General features: G+C 40.9%; 1 long non-coding RNA gene across 2 annotated transcripts in view; it reads right to left on the reverse strand.

Annotated features, from left to right (window-relative positions):
* Nucleotides 1-17,550, reverse strand: part of LOC131277421 (uncharacterized) — a 149,494-nt gene that overhangs the window by 18,885 nt on the left and 113,059 nt on the right. For both annotated transcript variants that reach the window (XR_009184591.2, XR_009184590.2), the window contains one exon: nucleotides 627-681. This is a non-coding gene — a long non-coding RNA (uncharacterized lncRNA). The remainder of the gene's footprint in view (nucleotides 1-626; nucleotides 682-17,550) is intronic.

A 17,550-nucleotide genomic window follows, 5' to 3' on the forward strand; every position in this document is an offset into this window, starting at 1 on the left:
TATGACCTAGGGCCAAGAGTAGGGAGAACAGCTGCCCCGAAGGCCCCAAGATAGGACCTGGAAGAGGGAGGACCCAGTGAAGCTTCCCTACCTCTCTCCCTAACTTCACCCTTCTGCCTTTGTCTTTCCCTCTGTGTCCCCCCATCCCCTTCTCTGCCTCTTCTCCCACTCCAGCCGCTCTCTCAGCAGTGCTCTCCCATCCCTGCTTCTCTCTATGCTTGTTGCTGTCTCTGCCAACTGCCCTCCCCAGTGCCCAGCACAGGAGCTGCCCAGCACAGGAGCTGCCCCTTCTCAGCTCCCCAGTGCACCCACCCTCAGTCCAAGTGTCCAGCACAGACAGGTCAGATTCAGGAAAGTCAACTCCTAGTCCTTGGGAGAGAGGCAATGTGGGCTCTGGGGGGTGTCAGGGGCACAACTGGGGCTTGAGGGCCACGTCGGTGAAGACAGGTGCCGCTCCTGCCCCCAGGCAAGACATCCTACTCCAAGGAGCTCTAGGACACAGGCAGGGTGAAGGCAGGTCAGGAACCCAAGTCCAGCCCAGGCCGTGAAGCCTGGTTAGGACCCAGCTCAGAGTGTGGACTCTCGAGCCAGAGCACGTAGGTTCAAAGTCTGTTCCAGCAACTTACTGGTTGGGTGATCCAGGACAGCATGTTAATCCTCTCCATGCCTCAGTTTCTCCACCTGTAAAACAGGAAGGATAATAGTACCTACTATACATACCTGTCTTGAAGATAAATTAAAATATGTGAAGAATTTAGAAGAGAACCTGGCAAAAGTAACCCCTATATACATGTTCGTCGTGGTTGTCGTCATTATCATTATCATCGCCATTGTTAGCATCACCATTACATATGACAAGAGAGAGGGAGAGCCCAGGCCATCTGTAGGGAGGCCTGCCAGTGCCCCTCAACCTGAGACCACCAAGCACTCACCTGCAGCTGAACAACTGGGGTTCTTACTCATTGCAGCGTGGGAGAATACATACCGCAGGAGAACACATACCATGAGAAAATATGGGGCATCTTATTAACGGGGTGTACGAAAGGATCTATGTAGGACTTGGGCTTTGCCTGGGTAATTGTGGGGTAGGTCTCAGTAAGCAGTGGTTCGCTAGACACTAGGTGCTATCAAAAACTGGGCACACTTCTATGATTGGGTCCAACAGTAAATCTTACCTACAGGGAAGGCAGTCTACAGTGAGGACCAAGCTATAACTGGTAAAGAAGCAGTTTTTTTAAGAAGCTAATCTGAACAGAGCCTGGAAACACTAAATGATCAGCAAGTTACAGCTGCTAAGGTTAATATTGCTGCCCTGACAGAGCCCTGGTGAACACGTCAGTCTCCTTTCCACCAGCTGCTGCATGAGGAGGATTGACCAGATCAGTTCTGTCTTCTACACTAGGATCCTAGGACTTAAAAGTGGTGGATTTTTGGGAACTGTTTATAGAGCAGCACCTAATGGATGAGAAGAAAAACTGGCAAGATATCATCATGACATGTGCAAGAGAAATTTTAAAGATGGGACAAAGGTTGGCTGAGTGGCAGTGCTAGGAGTCCCCAGCAGGTACGGACAAAGACTCCTTGTTACAAGGTCTCCCAGGTGCCTGAGCCCCCACCAGCTAATGTGGGAGGAGGCCCTCCCCTCTCCTGAGGCCTCCTGGGAGCTGAATCCTGCAGGCTCAGAGGCACATCTTTTGTGTTCCGTTCTGTCTGCCTCTGTGTCCAGCAAAGGACTCTGCCTCCCACTGACCCCCCCCCCCCCGCAAGCCCCCAGGGCTCAGGATGCCAGGGCAGTAGAAGGCTCTGTGCCAGGCTGGGCCCACGTGTCTCTTGTGACATCAGGTCCATAGAAGGCCGATTAACAGCCCCGAAAGATACCAGGTCCCTGGAATCTGTAAATGCTATTTGTTTGGAAAAAGGTTCTTTGCAGATGTGATCAAGTGAAGGATTTTGCAATAGGGAAATTATCCTGGATTATATACTTGGGCTCTAATACACTCCCAAATGTTGTTTATTTAATGAATTGGCAGGGGCCTGGAGGCAACTTGTCCATACATGTGTAAAACAAAGGCTGACTTATCTACACACGACTAAATGCAAACCTAATTTATCTGTACATGTTGAAATCATCCATACATGGCTAAAACAAGTTATCTGTGAGACAAGTTATCTGAGACTCTTGGAGATCGTACAACTGCTAGGATGTTCTGACATTCTTTGAACCTACATCTTGAGTTCCCCCCCAAACAGGGGCTTTTACTGTTTTGTTTTTTTTTAGGTACTGGCACCGGGGACTGAGTCCCAGACCCCATATGCAGGAAGCCTGAGCTCAACCACTGAGCCACATTGGCTCCAAAACAGGGGTTTTTGTTGGGGTGAATAAATTTTGTTTGTTAGCATTCCGTTCCCTTATAAGGCTTGCTTTTCTTATTGTTTTTGTCTAACCAATCATATTTTTCCTTGATAACCTCACTGAATTTACTATATAAACTACCTCTTTCACAGGGAAAAGTGCAGCACTTTTCCCTCTACATTCAGTACTCCCCAATTTGTAAGTTGTCTCCTTTTGATAAATAAATGATCTCTACTAAATTTTCAAAATTTGTCTTTTAACACCCTTGTGAAAGGAAATAAAACAAAAGGAAGTAATTGAGGCTAAAAGACTTAAGAAACCCTAGTCCTTTTCAAAACCCTTGCCTGAAAGCCCCAATGGGGACACATTTTAAGTTGCCACCTGAACCTGTACAGCCCGAATTGCAATTCTAAGACCCCAAATAAGTGCTTCTGTTGCTCTTCAGCTCAGTTTGTTATTTCTCAGCTGACTTTATGTGGTGTCAGAAGGGGGATCTGAAGTGACTACCACCCTAACTCCAGAGCCACTGCTGGACTCAAGCACAGTATCTGCTACAGTCCTTTGTTCAGTCATCTCCCTGATGGCCCCGGATTTCTGCTGGTGAGTCCTCTCAGATCGAAGCCCCTTCCTTAGGTTGAGATTCTGGCCTTTCTTTGGGTGTCTTCTGGTTATAAGGGGATTTTTAACTTTGTTTTTCTGGTTGTATTTTGAACTTTGTTCTTTTGGTTTGGTCTCGGGGAAAAAGCAGTCCTTCTGGTTTCTCTTTTTGTTTACACGAATCTCTCCTGTTTGGTGAGTACTGAAATATTTGGAAATTCCTTTTTTTCTTTTCTCTTCTCTTTTCTTTTCTCTCCTTCCTTCCTCCCTCCCTCCCTCTCTCCCTTCCTCTCTTTTTCTCTTTCTTTCTTTCTCTGCTTTTCTATGGAGGGATATCATCCCTAACATTAAAAAAAAATATATTCATACATGTCATTATATTATAGTTGAGAATTTCTCTTCCTCAAAGGATAAGGACAAGTTCCCCTAACATTTTGATTTACCTTTGCCTTGACTGACAGCAATCACAGAATCATTTAGGTAGTTATGGATGAGCAAAATTGTCAAGAGGTTGCTTGTCACTCTCAGGACAACTTCCATGAAAACAAGGACACTGGTTGCAGGTGGGACAACTGGAAGAACAGGCTGTCGGCCAGATTAAACAAGTATCCCATGTAAAGCACTCTCTAAGACAACTCATTAACTGAACTCTAACACAAATCCCATCATATTTTAAGACTTTAGGATTGCTCTCAATCAGAAACAATGGGTTCTAATTCTAATAGTGCACTGTCATCTAGCACACCATCTGGTTTCATGGACAAAAGTTATGGTCCTGCCTCATATAAATCTTCTGGATCTGGCATACTAGAGACTATCTTAAATTACCATGGCTATAATAAAACTCTTTCAAGATAACCAAATTAATGTATTCAGGATAACCAATTAGAGGATAAGGGTTATAAGGTCAAACAACCTAAACAGGATAGCTTTTTAAATCGGTATTTAGAAACTTCCAAATGTAATACAAACTCCAAAATTGCCTCTATTCAAGAAACAAATAACAAAATAAAATTAACAAATTAACAAAATAAATTAACAAAATAAAAACTCATCCAAGCATAGTTAAACTTAAAGTTCTGCCTGAAACTTTCAGATTTTTCAAGGCTGCCTCAGTTTCTCTTCTGCTTTCCCAACCTCCTCCTATTTGTTCTAGCCTTGAAGAGTTGCCCTTTTATAATAAGGGCCCTGAAGCACCTTCAGTCCTACCCGTCTTTTCTATCCCCTTTTAAAGTCAAACCTAAGAAGTGAAAAACTGCCTCTATCACCTACACTCCTTGAACAAAAATTAAACTAAGAGCCATAACCAAGGAAATGCAAATCCTACTAAGGATCCCCTAGAAACAATAATATGCATTTTTTTCCTCTTGATTTAAAAAAAATGTTACATCAAAACAATATGAAGTCCCATATACCCTCCACCCCCCTCACCCTACTCCTCCCATATCAATAACCTCTTTCATCATCATGGGACATTCATTGCATTTGGTGAATACATTTTGGAGCATTGCTGCACCACATAGATAATGATTTACATTATAGTTTACACTTTCCCCCAGTCCACCCAGTGGGTCATGGCAGGACATACAATGTCCAGCAACTGTCCCTGCAGTACCACCCAGGACAACTCCAAGTCCTGAAAATGCCCCCACATCATATCTTTAATTGACATTCAAAACCAGCCAAAAAAACACCTATCTCCAAACTTGCTTCTTTAAAAAAGTCCTTGCAGAGAGTTTGACAAGAAACCTTACAAATGTCGCATGTAGAGAGGCTCCCAAAATGCTTGCCAAATTGCTAAGGATTTATTAAATGCCACACCAAAGGTTTTTCCTAGGGGGAAAAATGGATCAGTCAATAATCCAAACTTATCAACCAATCAGTCAATAAATGCATCTGGGATTAAAAAACAAACAACTGTTTCATACTGTTGGTGCTTATTCAGGTCTTTCATCTTTTGCTGATACATTTAAAGGGACACTGTCTTCATTCACAATGATTTAAACCTAATCTTAAAAAGTTTGTTAAAAAAATGAAATAAACTCAAGTGGGATGCTGCTCCTGTAAATAAAGTTTTAAAAAAATAGCTAAATATTGTACAAGAATTCTGCACCAGGATAAATCCATTTTAAAAGACAAAATCATAGCTTTAGAGTTACAGCAAAAGGGAGAAATGTCAAAGAAAATTTTTTAAAATGAAGTAACTCAGGCTGAGAGACTTAAATAAGAGTCAGAGAGCTGTGCACACAGAAACCTGAGCCCTTACACCACCCCTGAAATCCTGAAAATGGTTGTTATAAGCAAAACCTAAGCAGCTACAAAAACCATACCCTTTCTGAAAAATATAACATGAAGCCTTTATTATTCTCCCTTTTTCCTTTTAAAAAACATTTGCCTGACAGCCCCAATGAGGAACATAATTTAGGTTGTATATTAGTCAGCCAAAGGGGTGCGGATGCAAAATACCAGAAATGGGTTGGTTTTTATAAAGGGTATTTATTTGGGGTAGGAGCTTAGAGATACCAGGCCATGAGGCATAAGTTACTTCCCTCACTAAAGTCTATTTTCACATGTTGGAACAAGATGGCTGCCAATGTCTGCGAGGGTTCAGGCTTCCTGGGTTCCTCCCTTCCAGGGCCTTGCTTCTCTCAGGGTTCAGGGTTCCTCTCTAACCAGGCCTTGCTTCTTCCTGGGCTCAGCGTTCCTCTCTTCCTGGGGCTGGCTTCTCTTTCCTATGTCAGCTTACTTCCTGGGGTTTCAGGTTAAGGCTTCAGCATCAAACTCCATCAAAACTCCAACATCAAAAACCCTCAACTCTGTCCACTGCCATGCCTTTTACCTGTGAGTCCCTACCCACCAAGGGGCAGGGACTCAAAACCCTAATGACATGGCCCAATCAAAGCCCCAATCATAACTCAATCGTGGCCAGGTACAGAGCAGATCACAAATATAATCCAATAACTATTTTTGGAATTCATAACCATATCAAACATAGATTCAGGTTGCTACCTGAATCTATGCATCCCAAATTGCAATTCTAAGACCCCAAATAAATGTTTTTGTTGCTTTGCAGTTCCGTTTGTTATTTCTCAGCAAACACCCTTTAAGAAAGAAGCAGAGGAAGATTTGACACAGAAACACAGAGGGGAAGGAGATGTGAAGACAGAGCAGAGAGAAATTCAAAGGTGCTGGGCTTGAAGATGAGAATGATGCGAGCACAAGCCAAAGAATGCCTGCAGCCACCAGAAGGTTGAAGAGGCCAGGAGCAGACCCTCCCCTAGAGACTCAGGAGGGAGCACGACCCACCTGAAAATTTGATTTTGGCCCAGTGAAAGTGGTTCCTGAATCTTGGCCTTCAGAATTGTGAGAGAATCTGTTCCCATTTTTTTAGGCCACCAGGGATTTTTGGTAATTTGTTATAGGGGCAACAGGAAACTAATACAAGCTTCTGGCACTGCCCCTCTCTGTCCCAAAGCTCCATCCCACCCACAATGCAGGACACTAACAGACACCATGCCCCGCAATCCTCTCTTCTTCATACTCCTTCTGCCTTTTCTCATGTCCCTAATCAAAAGCTCTTTCTCCTCATCCTTCTGTGAAAAGAATCCTGAATACACTAGTCTTCTCCTTTCCCTTGTGCACAGCAGAGATTTCTATAGGATCCTCCTTTAGGGTTGTGAAAGAAGTTGTGTAAAGCAAGTACTGAGTAACTCTGAAAAGTAAACAATAGTTGGCAGATGGGAACTGAAATTGAAGCTAGAGATAACCTATAATGGAGTGATTATGGTAGGTTTTTTTCTTCCTTTGTTTTCTTTTTTTTTTGAACATTATCCAGGAAATTTTTTTTAAGATTTATTTTTTATTTATTTCACTCCCCTTCCCCCCGCCCCCCAGTTGTCTGCTCTCTGAGTCCATTTGCTGTGTGTTCTTCTGTGACCGCTTCTATCCTTATCAGCGGCACCGGGAATCTGTGTTTCTTCTTGTTGCATCATCTTGTTGAATCAGCTCTCCATGTGTGAGGTGCCATTCCTGGGCAGGCTGCACTTTCTTTCACGCTGAGTGGCTCTCCTTACAGGATGCAGTCCTTGTGCGTGGGGCTCCCCTACGCAGGGGACACCCTTGCGTGGCAGGGCACTCCTTGCGCGCATCAGGACTGCACATGGGCCAGCTCCACAGGGGTCAAGGAGGCCCAGGTTTGAACCACAGACCTCCCATGTGGTAGGTAGACGCCCTAGCCATTGGGCCAAGTCCGCGTCCCTTCCTTCCTTTGTTTTCTGATTTACCCCAGGGCAAATGGAGTCATGGAACTGTGGAGCAGGCATGGAAAGTAAAAACTCTAGAATAAATCCCCTATTTCTAGCCAGACAGTTGGAAAAGGCAACCCCTGCATGGTGGAGAGTGAAGGGGTAATGCTGGTTTCTTCTGTTTTCCTCTTTCAGCTCTGCAACCTCAGAGGTGACAAAGACACATGACACCATAGGCATTAGTTGTGCTTATGGCAAAGGAAAAGGTAAGTCTGATGTCTCAAGCATGGGGGCGGGGAATCCTAGTTTTTCTCCCTTTTCTCTTGCTGCTTCATCTCAAAATCGGACCTAGGCACCTAAAATACACGCCAGCAGAGGGGGCTAAAACACTGTGAGAATGTCTATAGAATCCAGAAGAGGAGAGAAGGGAACGACTTAAATCTCTGTCTAAAACATTATAAGCCCCAAGCTCACATGCTGCAGGCTGCACAGGCATTGAACAGACCCAAAGCAAGAGAACAAAGGTTTTGAATACTGAACTGCAACAGGAACCACCACTCATCTCTGAGTTAAATCCCAGAGTGGACACAAAGAGCTCAGCAAAGGCTTTAACACTGCGACTTATTTTTCTTTAAAATACACTAGATTTGGATTTTACTGTAGAGTACACAAATCAGATCAAAGTACTATATACACAACTACAAATGATTTTGCTTTCAAAAGGTATACATGTATTTTATGAGGAGAAAAAAAGGCTACTATTTACCCAGATACTTAACATTCTTTGTTTTCCCTTTATTTCTAATGTTCTAAATTCCATCTTGTATCATTTCTCTTTCGTTAGAAGAAGTTCGTTTAACATCTTTTTAGAGCAAATCGTCTTAGTTTTCTTTCATTTCCATCCATCTTTATTATTGTTGTTGCTGTTGTTTTGTTGTTGTTTTGTCTTGAATCTTTAAGGGTATTTTTACTGCATAATACAATTCTAGGTTGATAGTTCTTCTCTTTCAGCACTTTAAAAAAATGTTATTCCAATCTCACCTGGCCTCTTTGTTTGCTGATGAGAAATCATAGGCCTTCCCAGTCTAATTCTCAAATGTGTTGTTTTCCTCTGACTGCTTTCAGCCTATTGATTAAGATATGACATAGATTTTCCAGAGTTTCTTGTATCTGTGTTTTACAAATTTGGGGAGTTTCGGCCATTTTTCCCCAAATATTTTTCTGTACCTCCTTTAATCCCTCCAAAGGCATAAATGTTTAAAATGTTGATATTGTCCCATATAGCCCTGAGGCTCTGTCAATTCTTATTCACTCTTTTTCTCTTTCTTCTGCAGATGGTATTATTTTTTTTTTGAGCATTTATTTTTTACTGTATTTTTTTGAAGATACACAGATCACAAAATAATGTTACATTGAAAAATATAAAAGGTTCCCACATACCCCGTACCCTACCCACCCCCTCCACTCCTCCCACATCAACAATCTTTCATCACTGTGGCACATTCACTGCATTCTGTGAATACATTTTGGAGCACTGCTGCACCGCATGGATTATAGTTTGCATTGTAGTTTACAATCTCCCCCAGTTCATTCAGTGGGTTATGACAGGATATATAATGTCCAGCATCTGTCCCTGCAATATCATTTAGGGCAACTCTAGGTCCCGAAAATGCCCCCATATCACATCTCTTCTTCCCTCTCCCTGCCCTCAGCAACTACTGTGGCCAGTTTCTCTAGATCAATGCTACAGTTTCTTCCATTACTAGTCACAGTAGTTTTATAGTAGAATAAAAGTAAGTCCACCTTAATCCATATTTTATTCCCCCATCCTGTAGACTCTGGGATGGTGATGTCCACTCCACCTCTCTATTGAGAGGGAGCTTAAACTCACATGGTTGATGGATGTGATTCTCCTGCTTGTAGTTGTAGAGCACTCTCGGTTCCCTGGTGTGGTGGTTAACCATCTTCACCTCCCTGTTGGCTGACCTGGGTAAGTCCAAAGAACCGGAGAGTGGGAATTGCAACTCTGCTGAGTTTCAGGGCCCAGCTGGCACATGGGCAGTCCAGAGATTCAAGTCTGCTGGGTATACACCAACTCCAGTGCAACCACAGGTTCAGTAAAAGTGACAGAAGAGATACGTGTAGAAAGTTCACATATGAGTCCAACTCCATGTCACTCAGGAAAACAAATTCCAAAGTAAGGCCCACTGACAAGGCACTGAACTCCAAACGCTGTGACCATAGAACATGTGTATTTCTCCGTAGGAATTTCTACTGATTGTTCACTGACTCTTTCCTGTGTTCTCTTCATTGTGTTATTGAGCCCATCCTGCTAATTTTTTGTCAGCTATATAATTTTAAGCTTAGTTCTAAAATTTCCATTTGCTTCTTTTCCCTAGTTTCTGTTTTTCCACTGGGAACTTGTATCTCTCCATTTGTTTTAGAAATATTTACCTTACCTTAATGAATATGATTGTGATATCTGCCTTGTCTGAGATTTCCTTTATGTAGGTCATTTTTCGATTGTCTTTCCTTTGAGAACTACTGAGAGTTTCCTAGCTTTTGTTTGTTATGTCGTATGATTTTGGGTAGGATTCTGAAAAGTTTGTTTATCATGTTTTAAGACTCTGGTTCCTACTAAAATCCTTTGGATAACATTTATTTTTTCTTTTTTGTTGTTTTATTAAGCAATCAACACAGTTAAGCTCAAACTGCAAGGTCTTTCTCCACCTTTCAGCAGTTGGAGTCCCTCATCTCAGGGCTTGGGTCTGAAGCTTAAGATCCCCTCTCAGGGGCCAGAACTCCTTTACCAATGTGGATTCCTTATGTTAAGATGTTTAACTAAAGCAGTGGCAAGTATTTTTTTTTTAAATAACTCTTTTTCCAAAAATGATTAAAGCAAAAATTATACCCCAGATGACATCAGTGAAAATGGTGGAGTCAGGAGTTCTGCAGGCCTGCCCTTCCACAGAAGCGATGAGAAAATGACCAAACACTATGAGACTCCAACTTGTGGCATCTCTGAAAATTGGCAAAAGCTTACAGAAAACAGGTGAATGCTGAATCAACATAAATGTGACTTAAACACAGTGGGAGAACTATATACCCTCTCACTTTGCCTTGCCCTACCCACTACTCCTGCCTGGTGACCTGAAGATGGCAGCATGGGTTCCTGGTGTGGGCATCTGATCCCCAATGGAGAGGTGAAGACCTTGTTCCCAAGGATTTCTGTTTCTTTTGGTCAATTTGGACTGGCACAAGGTACATGCCTTGGTTCACCTAATTTGGAACTCTGTCAGGGTGGAAGAGCAGCTAAATGGAGGACGTTCCTCCAAAATACTGAAGGCAAATGAAGGAGCCACTGTGGCTTGTGGTAAAACACTACATTTGGGACAAACAATATACATGCTGAGAACTGACAGGAAAAGTTAGAGAGAGAGTTACTTTGGGGAATAAGGGCTGTGAGAGCTCCTGTGCATAGTATGGAATTTAGCCCAGAGCAGGACTTATGCTTAAATAAATTCTGAAAAGACACTTAGCTTTCACCTCTGGTTGATCTTTAGGCTCAGCACAGGAAGGAAGTGAAAGCTAAGGCAGAGTATTAAATGGATTGACTAAGCATTTATGGAGTGCTCCAATACTGAGTCAGCCTGCAAAGACCTGAAGAGAATTTTTTTCTAGTTCCCTTCCTTTCTTCCCTCCTCCTTCCCTCTCTCCCTCCCTCTCTTCCTTCTTTTTTTTTCACCGAACATTTAAGGAAATCTCTGTCAAACTGTTGCAGCAAAGCCAGGCTTTCTGAACCACAGAAATACCCAAAACCGCCCCATCCCCACAGGTCCGGCTGCCGATCTGCAACGGAATTGGATTTTGGACAATAAGGGGACACAATTGGGAGACTGTTGTAGGGTGCAGTGAGGGAGGAGGACACGTCTGGAAGCTGATTGGAGGATATTTTGCGAAGTTTGGGATTTCGGATCTTAGAGTCTGTTTTCGGCGTTTCCAGCTGAAGCCCACCCCACCCAGCGGGGCTTGGGATCTGGGTCATTGAACTGGCCGTGGTGTAGAGGCGCCCTCAAGTGGCCGTTGCGTGGGAGCACAGGGAGCGAGCTGTCCAAAGGCTGATACCCTGAGGAGTTAGGTGAATTGCAGGGATCAGAAATTCAATATAAAATTCGCGGATCTGGCTTTCCCCACAGGGCTGGCACCCAGCTACGGGGATCCCTGAGGGCTGTGTTGCACTGTGGGGCTCCTAAGCTTTCTGTGGACCAGATTTGAGCTTGCCAGGTCTGGGTCCCCTGAACTCTGGCGGTCCACACCCCAGACTCACACCTCTTGAGTCTTCAGTGTCTCAGACTTTCCACCCCTGAATCCATCACGCTCTGGGGTCTACCTGGGGTCCTTGAGTGCCCTGGACCTAAACGTTTGCGTTTTATCTTTAATGGTTCATATTGTTTTGTTTTTATTTTCACTTTATCTTATTTTTTACTCTTTTTGACGCCCTGATTGCTAATATTGCATTATCCCCTAGTCTTTTCTCCTAGCGTCTCCCCCAAAGTCCTTTATTTTTTTTTATACAGATATTTAGGGGTTTTTTCGGTTGTTGTTTTAGATAGTGTAGCAATTGTGACACGTGTATACCTGTATCTCTCTCCCCCCATCTGTTCCCCACCGCTTGCCTATCCTCTTTTTCTTTCTTCCTTTCTTCTTGTCTTTCTTTTTTTTCTTTATTATAATTAGTGTTTTTTTTTTTTCGGTTCTCTCTTTCCCTCTTGTCCCTCATTTTCCACTTATTTTATTTTAATTCAAGTACACAATACGTGCTACAGGGAACACCTCACATTTGCTGGGTTTTCCCATCCTCCACTGCCTCATTTCTGTGTGAACTGATTTAGGCTACCTACACTATCCCTCTTCCCCTGCATCTTGATAACCACTATCATCTACTGTCTCTCCTATATTCCACCCCCCACCTCCCATTCTTTGATCCACAAAGTGTCTAACTCTTAATTTCTAATACCTTTGTTCTGTTTTCTGTCTGTTATCCACTCTTGAAACTATTACCTTTCTTTTCTTTTTCCTTCTCTCATGAAAACAATAGCTTTGTAGTTCATACCATATTCCGCCTATATTCAGGCATCTACTTCATAAAAGATACTCTACCTACAGCTATAACTCTATACAATCTACATGAATCTAACCTCCATCCTCCCAGATCTCATATTCTTGCTTTGTTAACATACATTACCAATACCACTTTACACTTTACCCTTGCTGACACAATTGCCTTTTCCCAACACTAATACTTTCTTCTAAAGTGAACTTAACCAACAACAAGTAACTTGAGTAAGAAGAAAAAAGTGACAAAGAGAAGATATAACACCTATGCAAAAATAACAACTAATTAACCTCCAAAAGCAGACAAAGAAGCTAAGGAACTGATTAAATTCGTCAAAATAAAGAGATGACCAGAAAGCAACAAAAATCTACAAACCAAACCAATAATCAGGAAAACATGACTGAATCCAATCAACAAACCAATAATCACGAAGGGGAGCAAAACTTGGCACAAGCAATGAAAGAACTCAGAACATTCATCACGGACAAATTTGATGCAGTAATGAAAGAGGTTAACAACATGAAGACATCACTTGGAGGGGAAATTGCAGACATATGCAAAAACATAACAGATATGATGGGAATGAACACCACAGTTCAAGAAATCAAAAATACACTTGCAGCAAATATCAGCAGACTAGAAGAGACAGAGCAGAGAATTAGTGATGTGGAAGACAGTACCTCAGAAATCAAACAGATAGTAGAAGGGGTCAATAAGAAGATAGAAAAAATCCAATTAGGATTTAGGGACCTGAATGACAATGCAAAACGCTCAAACATACGTATTATAGGCATTCCAGAAGGTGAAGAGAAGGGAAAGGGGTCAGAAGGAGTGTTGCAGGAAATAATGGCTGAAAACTTCCCAAATCTACTGAAAGAGACAGATGTACATATCCAAGAAGCACAGCGCACTCCACAAGTCATAAACCCCAACAGGCCCACCCCAAGACATATACTTATCAAATTATCCAAGGCTCAAGACAAAGAGAAAATCCTAAAAGCAGCAAGAGAAAAGAAAACCATCACATACAAGGGAAGCTCAATTAGATTAAGTGCTGATTTCTCTTCTGAAACCATGGAGGCAAGAAGACAGTGGTATGATATAGTCAAGGTACTAAAGGAAAAAAACTTCCAACCAAGAATACTCTATCCAGCTAAACTAGCATTCAAACATGATGGAGAGTTCAAAATATTCACAAACAGAAACTGAAAGAGTATACCAACAAGAAACCTCCCCTTCAAGAAATTCTAAAGGGAGTTCTGCAGGAAGAAAGGAAAAAACAGGAAAGGCAAAGTTGGAGGAGAGTATAAGACCAACAACAACAACAAAAAAGACCAAAAAAATATACAAACAAAATATGACAAACACAAATCCAATCAAAATATGGCTAACAGAAATAATTCCTTGATAGTAATAACACTGAATGTCAACGGATTAAACTCACCTATCAAAAGATTCAGACTGGGACATTGGATAAGGAAATATAACCCATACATATGCTGTCTACAAGAGACACATCTTAGACCCAGAGACGCATGGAGATTGAAAGTGAATGGCTGGAAAACAATCATACAAGCTAACAATAACCAAAAAAAGGCAGGAGTAGCTATATTAATATCAGACAAAATAGACTTTAAATGTGAAACAATTGTGAGAGACAAAGAAGGATACTACATTTTACTGAAAGGGAAAATCTGTCAAGAAGATCGAACAATCATAAATATCTATGCCCCTAACAAGGGTGCCTCTAAATACGTCAGGCAAACGCTGGAAAAACTAAGTGAAAGAATAGATACATCTACAATTATAGTGGGGGATTTTAATACACCACTATCAACTCTGGACAGAACATCTCAAAAGAGAATCACCAAAGAAACAAAACATCTGAATAGTATATTAGAGGAGCTCGATCTAATAGACATATATAGATCGCTACACCCAAACACAGCAGGATATACATTTTTCTCAAGCGCACATGGATCATTCTCCAAGATAGATCATATGCTAGGCCACAAAGAAAGGCTGAACGAATTCAGAAAGATTGAAATCATACAAAACGTTATCTCTGACCACAGTGGAGTCAAGCTGGAGATTTCCAAGGGACAGAAGCCCAGATTTCACACCACGATTTGGAAATTAAACAGCACACTCTTAGAAAAACAGTGGGTCAAAGAGGAAATCTCAAAAGAAATCAATGACTACCTTGAAACAAATGATAATGATAACACAACATACCAAAATTTATGGGATGCAGCAAAAGCAGTACTGAGAGGGAAGTTTATAGCCATAAATTCATATATCAAAAAAGAAGAAAGAGCAAAAATCGAAGAACTAACTGCACATTTGAAGGAATTAGAAAAACAACAACAAAGTAACCCAACAGGAAGAAGGAAGGAAATAACAAAGATAAGAGCAGAACTAAATGAAATAGAAAATAAGAAAGCACTTGAACAGATAAACAAGACCAAGAGCTGGTTTTTTGAGAAGATTAACAAAATTGACAAACCTTTAGCAACACTAACAAAGAAAAAAAGAGAGAAGATGCAAATACACAAAATAAGAAATGAGAAAGGCGATATCACCACTGACCCAACAGAAATAAAGACTATCATAAGAGGATATTTTGAAAAACTATATTCCAACAAAAATGACAATATAGAGGAAATGGACAAATTCCTAGAAACACATAAGCAGCCCATATTGACGAAAGAAGAAATTGATGATCTTAACAAACCAATCACAAGCAGAGAGATAGAATCAGTTATCAAAAATCTCCCAACTAAGAAGAGCCCAGGGCCAGATGGCTTCACAGGTGAATTCTACAAAACATTCCGGAAAGAACTGACACCAATCCTGCTGAAACTATTCCAAAACATCGAAACGGAAAGAACATTACCCAACTCCTTCTATGATGCCAACATTACCCTAGTACCAAAGCCAAACAAAGACATCACAAGAAAGGAAAATTACAGACCAATTTCTCTGATGAACCTAGACGCAAAAATACTTAACAAAATACTTGCTAATCGTATTCAACAATACATTAAACGTATTATACACCACGACCAAGTGGGATTCATCCCAGGTATGCAAGGATGGTTCAACATAAGAAAATCAATCAACGTAATACACCATATAAACAGATTGAAGGAAAAAAATCACATGATTATATCTATTGATGCAGAAAAAGCATTTGACAAAATACAGCACCCTTTCTTGATAAAAACACTCCAAAAGATTGGAATACAAGGGAATTTTTTGAACATGATAAAGAGTATATATGAAAAACCTAAAGCCAATATTGTTTACAATGGAGAAATCCTAGACTCCTTCCCTCTAAACTCAGGAACAAGACAAGGATGCCCACTGTCTCCGCTCCTATTTAACATTGTCTTAGAAGTACTTGCACGAGCACTGAGGCAAGAACCAGAAATAAAAGGCATTCAAATTGGAAAGGAAGAAGTCAAAATTTCATTATTTGCAGATGACATGATCCTATACATAGAAAACCCTGAGAGATCTACAACGAAGATTCTAGAACACATAAATGAGTTTAGTAAAGTCGCAGGTTATAAGATCAATGCGCAAAAATCAGTAGCATTTCTGTACACCAATAATGAGCAAGATCAGGAGGAAATCAAGAAACAAATACCATTCACAATAGTAAATAAAAAAATCAAATACTTAGGAATAAATTTAACTAAAGAGGTAAAGAACTTATACAACGAGAATTATACAAGATTGTTCAAGGAAATCAAAGAAGACCTAAATAAATGGAAGACTATTCCTTGTTCATGGATAGGAAGACTGAACATTATTAAGATGTCTATCCTACCAAAATTGATCTACACATTCAATGCAATCCCAATAAAAATCAACGCAGCCTTCTTTAAGGAACTAGAAAAACTAACTATGAAATTTATTTGGAAAGGAAAGAGACCCCGAATAGCCAAAGACATACTGAAAAAGAAAAATGAAATTGGAGGAATCACACTACCTGACTTCAAAACATACTATAAAGCTACGGTGGTGAAAACAGCATGGTATTGGCATAAGGAAAGACACATAGACCAATGGAATCGAATTGAAAGCTCTGATATAGAACCTCACATATATAGCCACATAATATTTGATAAAGCCACCAAACCCTCTCAATTGGGAGACAGTGGCCTATTCAACAAATGGTGTCTGGAGAACTGGATAGCCATATGTAGAAAAATGAAAGAGGATTACCATCTCACACCTTATACAAAGATCAACTCAAGATGGATCAAAGACCTAAATATAAGAGCCAAGACCATAAAAACCTTAGAAAGCAGTGTAGGGAAACATCTACAGGACCTTGTAATAGGAAATGGATTTATGAATATCTCACCAAAAGCACGAGCAGCAAAAGAACTAATAGATAAATGGGACTTCCTCAAAATTAAAGCCTTCTGCACCTCAAAGGAATTTGTCAAGAAAGTAAAAAGGGAGCCCACACAGTGGGAGAAAATATTTGGCAATCATATATCTGATAAGAAACTTATAACTTGCATATATAAAGAACTCCTGAATCTTGAAAATAAAAAGATAAACAACCCATTTAAAAAATGGGAAAAAGACTTAAACAGACACTTCTCCGAAGAAGAAATACAAATGGCAAGAAAGCACATGAAAAAATGTTCCAAATCTCTAGCTATCAGGGAAATGCAAATCAAAACTACAATGAGATACCATCTTACACCCATAAGATTGGCAGCTATGAAAAAAACAGAAGAATACAAGTGCTGGAGAGGATGTGAAGGAAGGGGAACACTCATCCACTGCTGGTGGGAATGCAGAAGGATCCAACCATTCCGGAGGACAGTATAGCGTTTTCTCAAAAAACTAGCCATAGATTTGCCATATGACCCAGCAATACCACTGCTGGGTATATACCCAGCAGAACTGAAAACAAGGACACAAACCGATATATGTACACCAATGTTCATAGCAGCATTGTTCACTATTGCCAAAAGTTGGAATCAACCCAAATGCCCATCAACAGATGAGTGGATCAATAAAATGTGGTATATACACACAATGGAATACTACTCGGCTGTAAGAACAAACACACTACAAACACATGTGATAACATGGATGAATCTTGAGAACCTTATGTTGAGTGAAGCAACCCAGACATTGAAGGACAAATACTACATGACCTCAATGATATGAAATAAACAAGCTGCCCTAGATAGCAAGAGACTGAACGATAG

This window comes from Dasypus novemcinctus, assembly GCF_030445035.2.
Source record: "Dasypus novemcinctus isolate mDasNov1 chromosome 19 unlocalized genomic scaffold, mDasNov1.1.hap2 SUPER_19_unloc_1, whole genome shotgun sequence".
Taxonomy (NCBI): Eukaryota; Metazoa; Chordata; class Mammalia; order Cingulata; family Dasypodidae; genus Dasypus; species Dasypus novemcinctus.